This window comes from Danio rerio, chromosome 1, assembly GCF_052040795.2.
Source record: "Danio rerio strain M-AB ecotype USA chromosome 1, GRCz13ab, whole genome shotgun sequence".
Classification (NCBI taxonomy): Eukaryota; Metazoa; Chordata; class Actinopteri; order Cypriniformes; family Danionidae; genus Danio; species Danio rerio.
This window is the reverse complement of record NC_141021.1, coordinates 45,950,888-45,964,847: the sequence shown is the minus strand read 5'-3', so window position 1 is coordinate 45,964,847 and position 13,960 is coordinate 45,950,888. Positions and strand designations below refer to the sequence as shown.

At 36.6% G+C, this 13,960-nt stretch overlaps 1 long non-coding RNA gene across 1 annotated transcript in view; it reads left to right on the top strand.

Moving 5' to 3' along the window:
• LOC147837471 (uncharacterized) overlaps positions 1 to 7,917 on the top strand; it is a 95,559-nt gene extending 87,642 nt beyond the window's left edge. Inside the window, exon 3 of the long non-coding RNA XR_015476857.1 lies at positions 7,199 to 7,917. This is a non-coding gene — a long non-coding RNA (uncharacterized LOC147837471). The remainder of the gene's footprint in view (positions 1 to 7,198) is intronic.
• The last annotated feature ends 6,043 nt before the right edge of the window (positions 7,918 to 13,960 follow it).

Genomic DNA, 13,960 nt, shown 5'->3' with positions numbered 1-13,960 from the left:
TTCTGATTTTTATTGGTAACTTATTCCGTAGTTTTGGGCCCACAGCTGCAAAGGCTCTATTACACCTGCATTTAAGATGAAATCGAGGTATTCGCAATAGATAGGAGTTGGAATTTGATCTAAGCGATCGGGTTTGGGTCTTAGTAGTGATCAGATCAGAAAGGTACAGTGGCGATAAATTTTACAAGGTTTTATAAACAAAGAGTAAAATATTATGGTCTTTTAGAAAATTAACTGGCAACCAATATAGTGATCGCAATATTGGTGAAATATGGTCATATTTGTGGCTACTCGTGAGCAAACGGACGGTCGCATTTTGGACCATTTGAAGTCTAGAAATAGAAGATGAAGGTAGACCAATATACAGGGTGGGCGATTTATATGGATACACCTTAATAAAATGGGAATGGTTGGTGATATTAACGTCCTGTTTGTGGCACATTAGTATATGTGAGGGGGCAAACTTTTCAAGATGGGTAGTGACCCTGGTGGCCATTTTGAAGTTGGCCATGATGGATCCAACTTTTGTTTTTTCAATAAGAATACACATCAAACTCTTGGGGAATTTCACAAGAAAAACAATGGTGAGCCTGGTTTTAATGTAACTATACTTTCATGAGTTATTTACAAGTTTCTGACCACTTCTAAAATGTGTTCTATGTGCTACCCATTGTGTTGGATTGTCAATGCAATCCTCTTCTCCCACTCTTCACACGCTGATAGCAACACAGCAGGAGAAATGCCAGCACAGGCTTCCAGTATTCGTAGTTACAGGTGCTGCACATCTTGTATCTTTTATGATGGTCGTTTATGCGTATCCGCGTCACACATTGGTGACTACTGTCAGGGCCGCGCTAACCATTAGAGCCAATTGGACCCCTTTCTTGTTGAGTGCAGGAACATAATGACCAATCATAGGTGTTGAGAACTTGCTCGGCAATGCTCAAAAAGCGAGTGGGATAATATTTACATTATTTTCTATAAATGCTCATATTGTTCTGTTTTGTTTGATGCATTCAAAAACTTGTTTTCTTTGAGCAGGTAAAAAAGGTACAGTTCATTTATTTGACTGCTTTGTATTGTAATTTTATTACAGATAATATAAATAAATATAAATATATATATATATTTTTTTACATTTTACAAAAAGTTTTACATTTTAGTACAAAAATTCTTGCGCTGTGAAATAAAATCTAAAATAATTTTTTGAAAGCATTGTCAATGCACTAAATGTGTCATGAGATCAATATGAAACATGTAACACAATCTAAATGTAAAGGTGTTAAAATAATGTGGTTATTTCTTAATTTTTGCATAACAACTGACAACCTTATTGGAAAAAAAAATTAAATAAACAGTATCCTAGTGTAGCGTACTTTGTGATTATGCTTGGTCTTTTATTGGTGCTAATAAAACCACCACATCAGACCTGCAGCTCTTTTATGAAATTATAGTAGATTGCATCGTTTTATTAATTTGTTTGCATTGTGGAAAAATGCAGTGTTTTTTAATATGCTTGCATTGTGAGGATTTGTAGCTGTCAAAAGGATAAAGATCTTTTCTTAATTTGCTGGCGTTTTTTGTGTTTAGGTCTTTCAGCCACCCTAAATCTCTGGGTCTAGCAGGAGCACTTTTAGCTTAGCTTAGCATAGGTCATTGAATTCGATTAGACCAGTGGTGTCAAACTCAGTTCCTGGAGGGCCGCAGCCCTGCACAGTTTAGTTCCAACCCTGCTTCAAAACACTTACCTGTAGGTTTCAAACAAGCCTGAAGGACTTGATTAGTTTGAACAGGTGTGTTTAATTAGGGTTGGAACTAAATTGTGCAGAGCTGCGGCCCTCCAGCAACTGAGTCTGACACCTGTGGATTAGACCATTAGCATCTCACTTAAAAATAAAAAAGGGTTTAGATAGCTCTCCAGTTTAAAGCTGGACTCTTCTGTAGTAATATGGGCTTTTCAAACTGTGCATAAAAAGCAGTGTTAGCATTGCATTTTACACTGTTTTTTTTTAACCTCCGAGCAGGTTTCTGCACCTCATTTGCAGTGTTAACTCAATTAAATGGGTGCTATCAGTGGCTATCAGCTGATAGATATGGGCCAGTAGGGGCCTTAGATGCTTATCATCTATTCACATGGTTAATCAGCTATAGATCACATACGTCTGCGGCTGGAAGTTAACGAGAATTATTTATATTGTATATTAAATTTCACATTAATTGTATTTTATGAATGTTTACCCCTACCCCAACCCTAAACCCAACCGTCACAGTAAAGTAAAAACAGATCTGGAGTCTTCTCTATTAGCATAGCTGATTAACCACAAGAATTAATTAAATTATTTATTAAATTTTTCCTTAATTGTATTTTATTAACATCTACTTGAACCCTAAACCCAATTGTCACAGTAATGTAAAACAGATGTGGATCTGGACTGTTCTCTATTATTATGGCTGATTAACCACAATAATTATTTATATTATTTATTAAATTTCCCATTAATTGTATTTAATTAATGTCTACCCCAACCCTGAAGTCAACCGTCAATAATGTAATAACAGATTTGGATCTGGAGTCTTCTCTATTAGTATAGCTGATTAACCACGAAAATGAATGATAACAGCCCCCCACAGAAGGCCGCTACTGGCCCATATTTATTAGTTGATTACCACTAATAATGCCCATTCAGTCGAGTGATAATTCAATTCAATTCAATTCAATTCAGCTTTATTTGTATAGCGCTTTTACAATGTAGATTGTGTCAAAGCAGCTTCACAAAAATGGTCATAGTAACTGGAACGGTGTAGTTCAGTTTTTGGTGTTTAAGTTCAGTACAGTTCAGTTTAGCTCAGTTCAGTGTGATTTAATCATCACTGAGAGTTCAAACACTGAAGAGCAAATTCATCGATGCGTAGCTCAACCAATCCTGAACCATGCGAGCCAGTGGAGACAGCGGAGAGGGAAAAAAAACTTCACCTGATGGGAGTGAAGAAAAAAAAACCTAGAGAGAACCAGACTCAGTTGTGCATGACCATTTTAATTTCTCCGCTGGCCAAAAGTCTTGTGCAGAGCTTCAGTCACCGCAGTGGAGGCTGGAAGATGGCCTCAGCGAAGACTCGTCTGTCCCTGGAGCGTCGCTGGAATCAGACTCATGTTCTCCACTCCCCACGACCATCAGCGCAGCAGCAGCTCAGAATATGGCCTGGTCCCGGATATGGAAACCTTGGGATCATCTCGTCGCTGGTCTTGGATCCAATCAGTGACTCCGCATAATCTGAGGACCTCGGGATGAGTATCCCCAGGTGAAAATAGAGAATAAAGAGAATAATTAGCGTAGCTGCTGTTCATAGTGTATATAAGCAAGATGCAGAAGCCTGTGTGGAACCCGCTAGGTGATGCATTGAGTGTATGCTTTACTAAACAGATAGGCCTTTAATCTAGTTTTGAACTGGGAGAGTGTGTCTGAGCCTCGGACGTTATCAGGAAGGCTATTCCAGAGTGTAGGAGCCATGAAAGAGAAGGCTCGACCTCCTTTACCGATTTTGCTATTCTAGGTACTACCAGAAGCCCTGAGTTTAGAGATCTTAAAGAGCGAGTTGGATTGTAGCGAGACAGAAGGTTGGTTAGATAAACAGGAGCTAGATTATTTAGAGCTTTATAGGTGAGAAGTAATATTTTAAATTCAATACGAAACTTAACAGGCAGCCAGTGTAAGGAGGATAAAATTGGGGTGATATGATCATATTTTCTAGACCTGGTCAGAACTCTGGCTGCTGCATTTTGCACTAATTGAAGTTTGTTAATAGAGGATGCTGGGCAGCCAGCAAATAGAGCATTACAGTAATCCGGTCTCGAAGTCATAAAAGCATGGACTAGCTTTTCTGCATCTGAGATGGATAGCATATTTCGTAATTTAGCGATATTTCTCAGATGAAAGAAGGCAGTTTTTGTGACATGGGATATATGATTTTCAAAAGTTAGATTGCTGTCTAATTTGACACCCAGATCTTTTATAGTAGAGCTAAAGCTAACTTTGTATCCCTCTAATTGTAGATTGAGTTGCGAGATCTGCTGTGTACAAGATTTAGGCCCAATAATTAATAATTCTGTTTTGTCAGAGTTTAAGAGAAGAAAATTGTTGGTCATCCAGTCTTTAATGTCTTTGATACACTCAGTTAGTTTAGACAGTTCAGACGTCTCGTCAGGTTTAGTTGAAATATATAATTGAGTATCATCTGCATAGCAGTGAAAGCTGATCCCATGTCTTCTAATAATGTCTCCCAGGTAGCATGTAAATTGTAAACAGTAAAGGGCCTATAAACAGTAAAGGGCCTAACATAACATAAGAAGCGGTTGGTGTAAACCCTGCTTTGCGGAGCTAATTTCATGTATTTTGTTATTTCCACTTGATATATTATATTACATTCATTTATCAATGTAAGGCAAGTTTTGATTATAAGATTTAATTAGTGTTTAAAGTAATCTATTTAAAAATTCAAAACATTTCGACTTCAATTCAAGCTAATTTAGAAAAAAAAAAGATCTTTCAAAAAACAGAAACGCATAATCGTATTCAGTATCTTTATTTTTACTCAATTGCTTGATATGTGTACCTTTTCCATTACTGTCTAAACATAATTGAGCTCTTTCCAGAAGTGTTCAAGATGCAGTGCTTGAAAAGTATTATAATTTACTCCATGACCTTATTTTTTAGGCTTTGGATATATTTGATGCAAACAAATCTCTCAGTATTACGCATAGACATCTGTGTGGCATTTAACAAGGGACTACAGCCATCATATTCATACAAGGCGAAGAGTTGCAGCTACATAAACCATTAAACCCACCTAAAGAGAGTTTTGCATGCTATTTCTCCCTTGAGGCATTTCTTTCTATCCCTTACTGTCTTTTCCCACCCACTCTCTGTTCCTGCAGCCAGAGAAAAACAAAAAGGACAAATTTATTCTCTTGCACAAGGTTCGGCGAATTCACCTGGTGGCCATAAAGCATCTAATAGTCTGGAACGCCTCAGTCCTTTAACGCTCCTAAACCCTCAGTCTGCACATGTACAGCTACAGATAATAATGTACAGTATGTCTTCCCTGAGGATTTAAGGTTTAAGGGGAATAATGCTTCATTTCCTCTGTGCAGTATACAGTTGGTAGGCATAGTGTACACCAGAAATGGTGTACCATGAATGGCAATCTTGATTTGGCAGAATTGTAGTATTAATTAGGTGAATTATGGTTTGCCATTTAGAAATACACATTTGATTTACTTGAGTTGACATTAGAGGCCCTATCATACACCTGGCGTAATAAGGCGCAAGACGTGTTTGGCGTGATTTGTTGCTATTTTCAGACCAACACAGCCCCAATTTTGATGTTTGCACCACATTGTTTTAATATTAAATCCATTTGTGCCACTTTGTGAACTCGCGTGTGCTGGTTTATAAGTCTATAAAGGAGATGTATTAAGATGCATTGTTAGCACAGTTATTTTGAGAAACTGAAATAGACCACGCCATTGAACAAGTAAAAGCTGGTCTAGTCCAGCGCAGAGCTTGTTAGTTGTGCGCCTTAAATGCTTACACATTGCTTTATACGTGGATTTACAGAAATACACAAATATCTTTACAAATGGACAAAAAGGATTAAAATATCACAAAAATTATTATTTACTATATAAATATAAAAACCACTGAAATTTATATAATCTAATTCCAAATGAACAATAATATACGTATAACTGAAAAGTTATATTCTTTGGTTTTTAATTATATCATTTCATTGACATGCCAGCTAGGAGGGACATTTAACCTTTGCCTTGCTGACTATAGGCTAAGCCACAGTGATGCAATTATCGGTTTCAGAGCATGCCTGTATCTATTGTCTTCTCTGTCTCCAGAACATCATTTGCATACTGTAGTACTTATATACTGATGAGATCAGACCTGGAGAAGGCATGGCACCCTGCAGACAACCAGACTTCATTTGCATGCTTTGTTTGACTGTCCCCACCTACATGTATAAATGTATAATGTTTGCTGTGCAGTTTAGAGTTTGCTTTCGATGACGCCACAGCCTTGCTGAGTTCTTCTTATTAAAAAGGATTCTGCTTTGAAGACAACCGAAAGATTCTCCCTGGTTTTTTGGGCTCTTAGAAGTTTACAACACGTCCTTGACTTCATCATGGGGGGCTTTTTTCAGTTTATTCATTACAATTTGCATTTGTATGATGTTATTATTATTAGCAGTATTATTTAGTATATGCATATTTATAATTGTATAATTCAGCCTCCACATCAAAGTTCCTGAAAGCAAAGAAGGTTAAGGCGCTCCAGGAGTGGCCAGCCCAGTCACTAGATATGAACATTATTGAGCTTGTCTGGGGTAAGATTTAGGAGGAGGCATTGAAGATAAATTCAAAGAATCTTGATGAGCTCTGGAAGTCCTGCAACACTTTCTTTGCCATTCCAGATGACTTTATTATTAAGTTATTTAAGTCATTGCAGATATGCATGGATGCAGTCCTCTAAGCTCATGGGAGTCATACACAATTTTAATTCTGTTTCCACTGCACCATGACTTTATATTCTATACAGTACATTATTTCTGTTAAGTGAAAATACTTTTGTCTAGGCAAAGTCAGACCTTACTGTCCTAATTAAATAATTAAAAATCAAGGCATAATCATATTTTATTTTGGTCAAATAAGCATAATCTAGAGGCCTTTGCCTTCCAAATAAGCCATTTCTGAGTCCAAAAGATCAGCTAGAAGTCAAGTTATTATTTGTTGCTCCTAAAACTTGGGTAAGCGACAAGACTTTTGTCAGGTAGTGTACTCTTACATCTCTAACCTATTGTTATCTTTTACATTTTTGTATGATTTAGATACTCTTTTAAACTGAGGTGTTGTTGGTTTTAATGTTTTTAATAAGTATACAGTAAGTATTTGACAGAAAAGAAAAATAAACGGAGATAAAATTTTTATTGGGAAATCATAGTGTAAAAAACAAACAAACACACACATACAGTACATATACACACACAAAAAAACAAATATTCCTCCATGAAAAAACACTGCCTTTTCTGACTCTGCTTAAACAACATTGGTTTGCACTAAAATCCACATGTTGGTGTTTTTGACAGTTATGCTGTATATATGGAGGCCTTTAACAGCCTTTATCTCATTCCACAGATTGTCATGTCTTTGCCTGTCGTCAAACAACAGCTCAATTGGAGCTTGGGGTCAGTTTTCTGCCTGTTAAACGGTTGTTCTGCGTCCACATAAAGAAGATTGATCCTTGGTGTCCCATTCAAGATGACCAACCTCACTACAACACAACTTAACCTGCACGCACAAGGCTGCCTCGCTAGTATATCTGCCAACTGCAATCACATTAACCACTAACATTTTGACAAGAGCTGTTTGTCAGTCTCAAGCCTGATAAGATGGTAAGAGACTTATCCAGAAACTTCCATTGTTCGGCCCATCAGGCCTTCCCCGCTGACATGAGGCCATAAATGTGTCGAAATCTGAATAGTGGCTGTAACACAAAGCCAGTGCGCTCTTTTATGCCCATCCATCTTTTTTGTTTTTTTAAATTGTGCCTTAAATGACATCCGTCAAGATGAGCCATTTCTTATACTGAATGATTTTGATGCTAAAATGGCTAATTGTTTGTACATTTTAAATAAAATGTGTGGATATACTCTACAGCACATGAACCCTTTTTTTGAAATGTACACATTTAATTGAGCAAAATGTATCTAAAAAGAATGAATAAAATTACCACAATGTAAAAATATTTAATGACTAAATTGGATTGTACAATTAAAAATGTCAAAAGTGTAATGCGTAATTGCTTTGATATGCACATCACTATATTTTACAATTAAATTCATTTAATCATTTTCCTATGGCTTAGTCTCTTATTTATAAGAGGTCGCCACAGCAGAATTCCAGCTGCAACCCAGTATTGGGAAACACCCATACATGCTCATTGACACTTACACACACACACTACGGCCAATTTAGTTTATTCAATTCACCTATTGACCTTATTTTGCGATGCGGAAGTGCGCTTGGTTTTGTGCTTGTTTTAGAACTTCTGGTTCCGTTTCCTATAGAATAAATGACTAGAAATAAAAACGGCAAAAAAAAAAAAAAAAAAAAAAAAAAAAAAAAAATATATATATATATATATATATATATATATATATATATATATATATATATATATATATATATATATATAGTTATACTCACTCTACAAACAAGCAAGTTCATGACTATACAGCCAAAGCAGAATAATATAATAAGAAAATGTCAGTTTGCAAAATCAAGCAGCGTAACAAGCTGTTTTTAATGTCTAAAAATCAATGGAAGTGGATGAGAGCGGTGGCTACTTGTACGCGAAGAATAAGGTCAATGCCGCATGTCGTTGGAGTGTGGAAACTGGAGCACCCATGCCAACACAAGGAGAACTCCACACAGAAATGCCAACTGGCCCAGCTGGGACTCAAAACCAGTGATCTTCTTGATGTGAGGCGACAGTGCTAACCACTGCCTGGCGTTTATAATTAAATTTTTATTTTAAATACTAAATTAACTAATTAAATAATAATAATGAAGTATGAAAATATATTTTGGTTTGGGTCAAGGTTAAAGTGACCATATATATATATATATATATATATATATATATATATATATATATATATATATATATATATACAGTATATATATTTAGTAGCTGTGTGATATGGCTGTATATCGGTACTGGTGGGAGCCATGAGTTGGCTCGAGGCCGCAAGCCTTAGTGTTCCACTAGTGACGATACACAGCCATATCAAACTGCTACTACTGTGTTACTGCTTTATACAATTCAACGGCATAATAGTGTACATAAATGATAAAATCAAACACGGAGAGTCTAAAAACCCTTTGTATGAGGAACTACTTCCTTCCGCCATTCATTCACATCTGCAGTTGATACATCAGAAACCGTTGCCAGTTCACAACGGAGCTAGTATTTGAATAATTCTCTTGCTTAATGTCCAAAGGGATTTTGCTCACATTTTAAAATTTATAAGGCTGAACAGCATTAAATGTCATCAGTTTACAGAAATGTCACAGTACTTCACTGTTGAAATCAGGATATCACAATAATTAACCCCAAAAAAGCCAAAACAAAGCAAACACAACCAGCTTGGTATGGTTTAAATACAGCACTACAACAGAAAAAAATGAGATAAATTTAGAATGTCACTTACCTGTTTTATAACAATTTGATCAGCTGTAGTTAGAAATTACGCTGAGTTTTTCTCCCTTAAAGGGCTTATTATGCGGCCTTTGTTGCCATCTTTTGGTAGAATGTTAACTGTCTTTGCTCTGCTCAGTATGACAGGCCGATGGATGTCAACGAGCTGTATGTCCAAAATTATAAATATTTAAAATAGGCACTCTCCTTATAAATATACTGCATAGTTGCAATCTAAACAACTACATTCTTACCTAAAAAAAAGCCCCAGAAGTACATTATGTTGTCCAACAGAAGCAAAAATTGTCAAACTGTAGTGAGTTATTAATCTGCTGTCACTATGTGGGCGCAGTAACACAAGAGGGAGGAGGCTGTATTAGGGCTGTTTTTGCAGAATATTGCAAGGCTACCAGCCAATCAGATTCGAGAACCAGACAGTTTTATATATAAATAGCAATTATTTGCAATAAAACTTCAAACAAAAAAAATAAAACTTTAAAATAAATGTGATAATTTAATACTGTAAATATAAAAATAAGAGCTAACTATGAAAATATATATGATAGCTACTCAGTAGGGCTGTGCAATTAATCAAAAATCCGATTTCGATTTTGGCTTTTAACGATTATGAAAAACCATTAATCGAGATAAACGATTATTCCATCATGTACCGCCCCCTTTCCAGTTGTACACGTGTGAAAACTCTTTGCCTCTGCAAAGCTCAGTTCCACGTGAAAGTGACTAAAAGCATGTGCTGTAATGTAACCTTTGCAGCACGGGATGCTCATCATTCATATTTTTAAAAGCGCAAAAGAGCACGTGCTGTTATGTGTGTGTGCGCGCCGTGCTTAGCCTCGGACAGGTAGCGTGTGTGTGTTTGTGCGCGCCCTGCGCTTAGCCTCGGACAGTAGAGCACACACACATCTAACGCGATCTTAATGTGAGCGCTTTAATGGTCAAATACATGCACATTTGTGTCAGAGCGCAGTGTTTAGTGATTATTCATATTAACCCTCATTTGTGTAATAAACTAACAAGTTGAGAATCAAAAGACACGAGAAAAAGAACCCATTTTAGACTCGGAGCCGCACTATTCTTAAAGTGACAGCATGCAATATTCCTGCTGCTGCCGACTGTTTTTATCATTAATCCGTAATAAAATCAAAAATACAGTGAAGATGCTTAAAGCACAGTTTAAACATAACAGATTTAATAACTCATTTCTAATAACTGATTTCTTTTATCTCTGCTTTGATGACAGTACATAATATTTTACTAGATGTTTTTCAAGACACTAGTATTCAGCTTAAAGTGACATTCAAAGGCTTAATTAGGGTAAATAGACAAGTCATTGTATAACAGTAGTTTCTTTTGCAGACAATCAAACATATATATTGCTTAAAGGGGCTAATAATATCGAGCTATTAAAATAGGTTTCAAAATATTTAAACCTGCTTTTATTCTAGCTGAAATAAAACAAATATGCTATAGGAAATACTGTAAAAAAAAAAACCTCTGTTAAACATCCTTTGGGAAATATTTATATATAAAAATAAATTCACAGGAGGATGAATAATTTTGACTTCAACTGATAATCGTTTTGAATAATCGTGATTACAATTATGACCAAAATAATCGTGATTATGATTTTTCCCTATAATCGAGCAGCCCTACTACTCAGTAATATAAAAATAACCTTGTTTTGCAACTGACCTTGTGCTGTTCAGGCTCCAATCAATCAAAGAAAAAGCAAACCCTTACGATTTATTCTCAATCACAGAATTCTTTGTCATGTCAGTTTAAGCACACTGTTGGTAAACAGCCGAGATTACAAGGATATCGTTGATACTTTAAATGCTGTAATTCTGCATTAAACACATTTTCTATAGATCACAGAACTTCTGTGCATCACCATAATTGAAATTAGTCATAGCGGAAATATGGATTGTCTCATGCTGTCCAGTATTCTAAAGCAGAGCAGGTGTGAAATTGTTGAGAAAATGCTGGCTGTACTTTGCTGCTTGAGCGGCTCAGGCAGCAGTGCGTAGAGAGAAAGCGATTAACTCACCCCGGGGCTGCAGTGACAGACGTGGCGACCCGACAGTCGTAACAAGTCAAAGCTTTGGACCCCCGCATTCATTCTAAACGCATCCTGTCAAATCTGAACCGAATTTAACTGATGTCTTGCTGTCTCTGTCTCGCCTCACACTGTGTATCAGGACATATGGGCTAGTCCAAGAGATGTTTAGACCCTCTTTTCAAAATCATGTTTGGAAAAAAATATGTTATTGTGAGCCAAAATAGAGATTAATGGGTCAATGACATGACACACACCAAAAAGAAAGAAATCAGAGTTATGATCCAATACTATACCCAGCGTCTTTAGACACCTATCAGACACAAATCAAGTAAAAAGTAAAAGCAAAGTAATTGGAAGTTAAAGAGCCCATATTATACATGAAATAGGGTCATATCTTGGTTGTAAGGGTCTCCAACAACAGTCTAATATGCATGCAAGGTCAAAAAACACTTTCATGGTCTTATAATCTGCATTTATTTTTACCTAATTATCCCAGCGACTCCCGTATGAATCGTCCAGTGATTCATTTGTTCCCAAACCCCTCCTTGGCGCGAAGCTAATCTGCGCTGATTGGACCGATGACAGTCTGTTGCGATTGGTCGACTGCCTACAGTCAGAGAGTGAAATGGCCAATAGCTAATCAGCAATATAAAAGTAATCACAGTTCATACACGCTCGATAGTGTAGGCGTGGATATTAGCTGCCAGTGGGTCAATGTAAATACAGACGATGGACTTGAAAATACAGACGACTAACTATTTTATTAAGCAAAAACTCCAAAAACAGTTGAGGAGATCTTCTAGCTTGTCTCACTCTGCTCTTTTCACAGACACACACACACATATTGCACACACACACACACGCACACACACACACACACACACACACACACACACACACACACACACACACACTTAACCCTGCTCCGGACGACAACGCACGGCAACACACACACACAAACACACACACACCTTCAGACGACAGCGTGCGCACACGCACACACAAACGCACACACAGACACACACACTACTCCTCCTCCACGGAGCTCCGTAAACAAAGCAGCACGCGTTGTGTTTTAAATGTGGCTTTGCACCCGATATGAGAATAAAACGAGTTAACCTCATACAGTACACGCGGTTACAAGTAACAAATCACAACTAAATACATTTGCAAGCTAAAGTAAACGAGGCAACTTTAATCGCACGTACTTACACTTGAGAAATGGAGGAAAAAATCCATCCTGACGTCCATCAGTAAGTTACTCTTTACTGATCCTTCCTTTAACAAACGCCGATGTATTCTTTGTAGCATGTAGTTTCCAGAAGTTTCCAGTAGTTTCCAACTGCTTGGCTATAATGCTGAGGTTTCATCTTTGGGTACAGACTCAATATAATATCCATCTGCAGTGTGACTTCAATCGACTGGCATGTTTGTGTGCGTGTGTTTGTGGGTGTGTGTATGTGTGTGTCTGGGTTTCTGCGTCAGAGGGCGTGGCCTCAGGTTTGAAATCTCCCGGGTTTGCGCGTGCACGGGAATAACTTGGTTTCGTTCGTACGTCATGGCGAAACACCTAATGACTCGGTATCAAGGCGACTCGTTTGAAGCACTATGAGTCGACTCTTTTATAGATAAATCAACAGTTTTAAACACTGTACACTAACAGATTTAAGCCTTAGCTGGATACTTCACTTCACTTAGAGCTGTGTTACACACTACATGGAAGGGCATTTTCAAAAACCCATAATATGGGCTCTTTAAAGGAACACACTGATTTGATGAACTCAAACATTTAATTTTAATTCATTCTGGTGGGAAAACTTTACTGATAAAAACTGACCATTTTGCAATACAAAATAATTTTATTAAATGTAGTTTTTTTTAATAAAATATAATTAAAGATATTTATTAATTATTAATATTGAAAAATAGATATAAGCAAATCAGTCAAACAAGCAATAATCACTCTAAATGCGTTAAATTTATATTGTTACGACCAGTTCGCAGCTGAGTTGCAACATAAAAGAGAGTTCAGACAACAAATAATCTGAATGCAAATTACTTATTGTAAATAAAACTAATTGAACAACAATCCAGGAAAACAAACAAATGTCTAGGAATAAATAACAAAGATTAAGAACATAAGATATTAACAAAACAAAACTTTACATGATATAAATAATGTAAAAACAAATCCATAAGGTTAACGAGTCGAAGAGATGGCAGGTCTTGACATGAAGACGTCCAAATATCCACACCGTCTCTCTGGAAGCTAGCACAACAACTCGTATATATTCGTTGAACCAAGTTGCTAAATAAAGCAGGCATCCAATCAGGATCTGCAACATACTGCAATCTGGAGTCTTGGGGTTGTCAAAATATAAAGTTCTAAAAATAAGATTACCCTCAGTGAAATGTATTTTTTGTTTAGAACAAATAACGGATGACTGAGAACAAATGTCACTATTTATATTATTTATAGTACTAATTATATTTCATGATTCATCACTATAGAGACCTACATCAGAGTCACTGGTAGATTCCAAAATAATTGTCCAAGGTAAGGATGATAAGCTTTGGGATTGATGAACAGCCATTTCAGATTTTTAAAATTTTCTAT